The sequence below is a fragment of the Macrobrachium nipponense genome, chromosome 5 (genome assembly GCF_015104395.2).
Source record: "Macrobrachium nipponense isolate FS-2020 chromosome 5, ASM1510439v2, whole genome shotgun sequence".
NCBI classification, from domain to species: Eukaryota; Metazoa; Arthropoda; class Malacostraca; order Decapoda; family Palaemonidae; genus Macrobrachium; species Macrobrachium nipponense.
This window is the reverse complement of record NC_061107.1, coordinates 26,501,208-26,506,579: the sequence shown is the minus strand read 5'-3', so window position 1 is coordinate 26,506,579 and position 5,372 is coordinate 26,501,208.

Here is a 5,372-nt window from a genome sequence, read left to right as displayed (position 1 = left end):
TTGCCGCATATTCTGGGGAGGATAAAAGGGGCATCATTCCTGCTCTGACAGCCTGTCAACATGGATACCCAGCCACTCTCACCCAGCGACGCTCACCCAGCGACACTCAGCCAGTCACACTCACCCAGCCATGTTCACCTAGCCACATGACACGATGCCTCTTCGCAAGACCACCCCCAGGCCTACCCAGCAGTCCCAGGACACGCAGGACACCCAGGACACCCAGGACACCCAGGACATCCAGCCTGCACAACAGGAGGAGACATCTGACCACAACCACGACGAAGAGCTGCCCGTTGAGCCGACCCTACTGCTTGTAGAAACCCAGGACATCACAGGCCCAAGTGGTATCGTAGTGCAGCCGAAGAAACGATGCTGCCCCAGCAAGAAGGACATACAAGACTACCCATTCACGCCAGAGGACAAAGATATCATCGTCGAATTCAAGTCACTCCCTACCTTGTACGACAAGCAGGACAGGCAATGGTCAAATCCGAGGAGGAAGGAGGAACTCTGGCGTGAACTGGCAGCAAACTTCACTAATTGCACCTTCCAGCAAGTTCAGAAGTACTTCGAGGCTCGCCGTACCGACTTTGGGAAGATCGAGAAGAGGGAGTACAAGAGCGGGTCGGCGCTGCACGCAACAGGACAACACGGGAGGAAGAGGTGATGACTACGTGGGCATTCCTGGGAGGTCACATCACCCACGAACCCACAGTAGCAAGCGATCGGTTCTCACCTGTATCGTCCCACAGAACCGATGCAGAGGATTCCTCCAGTGCTGACATGTCGGGCCTGTCAGCAGCTTCGATCAAGCGGAGGAGGCAGCTGAAGCAGAAGAGACCGACCAACTTGCCAGAGGACTTACGGCTATCCGCTGACACAGTTGATTCTACAGGACTGCAGACTCAACTAACCCAGATTATGACAAGCATCAACACACTGATGCCACAAGCACAGGAAAATACGCATCGTGACATCTTATTCGTCCATTGCTTGACTCAACATTTGGAGTACGTGCCTCGACGATACCAGAAGCCGCTCTTCGAGCAAGTCATCAGGCTTTGTCACAGTTTGGGGGGACCCGAGGAAGAGGATGCCATGACGAAAGAGGCCATGGCTCGTGGGGGTTGTTCCCACTGGACGCACCCACGAGTTGGTAAAGAAACACAGACGAAACCAAAAACTTCAACAGCTTCTGCACTGCAACCGATTTGGGGATCATCACACCAGTGGTTCACATCTAAACCCCAACCTGTGGTCTGCTATGATCCCCTCCCTCAACAGCAGCCTCAGCAGCAGCAGTTATCTCATCAGCAGGTGTACTTGACACAGGCGACACGGGTAGTGACACAGTCATTCTTCCCCAGTGGACGGTTGACACCACTGAACTTCTCTTCTCGACCTTCCACTTCTTCGCTGTCGCTGCTATTCAACAGTCTCTTGGCAGACTTGCGGCCCCCTCCCCCTGGCGCCAGTATTTCGACACCAAAACCTACTGCCGCAGAGGATCCCCCCACCTACGACTTGACCATCTCCCCAGGTGAAAAGGATGACATTGACCCCGAATAAATGGAGTGATATTGAAAACTTTGTAATAAATAGAATGTTATTTTTTTTAATAATAAATTATTTTTTTAGTTATTTTTGTAATATTAAATGATTTTGTAAATTTTATAACATTCATAATGATTCTTTTTGTAATAAATATGTTGAAATACTGACTTGCATTTACATTTTCCTTATTGATGCTTAATTTATCTCATGACAATATATATGATGATATGATTGGGTGAAATGAAATTGAATAATGAAAAAGCATGGCCATAAAGAATAATAACATGTAGAAATATAACAGGAAATCAAACATGAAATATGATATATGAAATATGAAATAAATAGAACTCGGAAAATAACTTGAACTATAAAATGAAATGTAACATGAAATAAATATGGCCATCAAATGATATAATAACATACAAGGTAAATAACAATAATATAATATTGAGAAGCAATAATTAACATTGACTGGACATAGTTATTAACAGGGGTCAATGAAAAATCAGTAACAGACTAAAGACATATTGACCTCAGTTGATAATATATGATATTTACAGTTGAAAATGTTATGGTATAAACCAAGTCCCAATTTCATTTTCTTACATGCTATGCTTTTCATGTTCCTTTTCTTACATTCTATGCTTTTCATGTTCATTTTCTTACTTTCTATGTTATCCATGTTCATTTTCTTACATTCTATACATTTCATGTTCATTTTCTTACTTTCTATGCATTTCATGTTCATTTTATTACTTTCTATGCTTTTTATGTTCATTTTCTTATATTCTATGCTTTTCATGTTCATTTTCTTACTTTCTATGCTTTTCATGTTCATTTTCTTACTATATATGCTTTTCATGTTCATTTTCTTACTTTCTATGCTTTACATGCTTGTTTAGTTTAAGTATTTTTGTTATGTCCATCATTTGCTTCTCATTTGTCTCATTGTTATAAATTATATTATTGCTTTCAGTTAATTATTTTCCAACATAATTTTTTATATGTACCACTCATCATTCCAATATTCTTTATTATATTAATATTGTTATTAGTTCTTAGGACAATACAAAAGTATGGGAATATAAAACAATGAGAAATACATCATGATCTTTATTTACAATTATGTACATTGGTTGGGTTATGTTTTATTATAGAGTTCTTTGGGTCCTCTACTCGTCAGTAACTGGTCGTCCTCGAGGAAACACCATTCGCTCTTGCCATTCCACTGCGACTGCATCCGATGAGTAGTGCTGGGCCAGGTAATCTCTGACGGCCTTTGCTCGACATGTGTAGTTTGGTCCCCTTCTTACCATTAGTCATTCCATGAGGTTCAGCGACTCCTGCCTCCAAGTGCCTGGTACGACGTTATGGTGTTGGTCCTGATGGTCGACGTCGGTGCCAGCACATGGGTAGCATTGCAGTGCCAGGTTGCGCATGACACATGCGCACAAAGTTATCTTCTTGCACACCTCTACATTCTGTTGCATCGTCGTCCCGAAGACTGGCCATCTCATCTGCAGCATGCTGAATGCGTTTTCCACCACATGACGAGGGCAAGATAATTTGTAGCTGCATCGACCTCGGAGAATATGTGGAAGGGGATGGGTTCGTCGTCGTTGGGCAGATTTCTTTCTTGTGGGAGTCCTGCTTGGTTGTTTGTAATGGTCCTGGCCAGGTTGCACTTCTGCCAGGTTTCTCCATCCTCAGCACCTCCTTCTGCACCGACGTCGACGAACAGGAACCTGTACTTTGCATTGGAGAGGGCCATGAGGACGATGCTGCAGAACTTCTTGTAATTGAAATACAGTGATCCTCCACCTTTGGGTTTCTTGATCATGACGTGCTTCCCATCCAGGGTTCCCACACAATTGAAGTAGTTCCACTTTGAGGCGAATCATTTTTCTATGTCATTCCATTCTTCTGGTGTCTTGGGGCACTTCATCACTTCTGGTTTGTATGTGTCGATAATGGCTTGACAGACTAGTGGGATAAACCGGCATATGGAACTCTTGGAGATTCTGAGGCTGTATTGGAGGTTGTATTGGAGGTTTGTATAGTCGTTCCCACTTGCCAGGTGGCGGAGAGTGACCGCCAACTTGAGTCCCACCTCTTGTGCAAGCCGCATTTTCATGTCCTTCTTCTTCAAAATGGGCGTCAGCCTTTCGACCATCTCCTCGAACAATTAAGGGTAGATGTGTAGAAAGTTCTTGTGTCCTTTGCGGTCCTCCTTGTTCAGTTCTTGTAGTAGGTGGTTGTAGCCTCCATGTAGTTGTCGCCGTGTTAGCCACTCCCGAGCCCAAATCCGCCCTGCCCTGCTGTCCTTTCTGCGTAATTGTGCAGGTGGGTGTGACACTGTAGTACGTCTTCTCAACCCGCCAATGACCTGGACTGCACAGAGACACAGGACAGCTACCAAAAATCTCTGGGTCTCCTGGGGTGAGAGGCTGTTGAGGTCCATATTGCATGCTGGGTGGGCATGGAATGAAGGATGTGCTTGGCAGGCCTCTATATTTACCCAAGGTTCATATCCAGCATGGTGTGGCACGGTGCATGTGCAACAATCATGCACTGTTCCACGTCGTGTCTTGTGCAAATGTGCGCACACTCAGCAACAACACCGCAAGCCACCCGCAGCACACCGCTGCACGGAGTAACAAAGCCGCAAGAGTGCGTGCTCCTGGCATAGCAACAGCCACCATAAAACTGTGTCAACGCTGTAACACTGCGCTAGACACCGCAACATCACCACAACAACGTGCCGTAACATGCCCAAAACACACTGCACAGGTCTGCGGAATGCCGTAACAGCCCGCAACACAAAAGTGTGTAGGTGTAAACCTACCTTATCTTGAAAAGAAAGCGGTGGGGGTAAAACATCACTAGCACCAAAGGACACTAAAGGGGGTGGGGGTGGGTAGGGCTTCCCTGAAACAGGGCTGATTTTGCTCGTAGACTTATCAACTAAATAAACTCTATGAATTTATTATACCTCATTTCAGTATACATATGACTTACTATCTGGACTGGACTACTGTGGGGATGAGATATCACGGGCACCAAAGTTGGTGGGGGTGGGAAGGGGTAACATGTAAAAATAACTGAAAACGACAGATATTTGTGTCTAATCATTGTTATTGAGAATGTGAAAAATACAATGTAAAAAAAGACAGATATTAGTGTCTAATTCATAATTTTTGAGGTCACTCAGATGAATAATAATTCTCCCAATACCTTTATGTCCAAGGCCAGCCCTGATAGGAATGGGGGGAAGGGGGCCATGAGAGGGGGTGAAATATAAAATGTCAAAAATACAGGGCAATGTAACTGAAGCAACTATCTTACCAAGAAAGAAAGAGAGAGAGAGAGAGAGAGAGAGAGAGAGAGAGAGAGAGAGAGTAGAGGGGTGTTCGGGAGGAGAAAGAGGGAGATAGAGAGAAAGAGTTTATTGCTTGTCATTCAGAGTTTTCCTATGCAGTGCCAGGCTGGTCAGCTAGTGTATATTATATATATATGTATATATATATATATATATATATATATATATATATATATATATATATATATATATATATATATATATATATATGTATATATGTATGTATGTAAATGTTTTGTATATATATACACACATATATGTATATATATTATATATATAAGTATATATATATATATATATATATATATATATATATATGATATATATATACTATATATATATATATATATATATATATATATATATATATATATATATACCACACACATGTGTGTGTATGCGTGTGAGTAGGAACTAGTAAGGTAAAGCCTTTGTT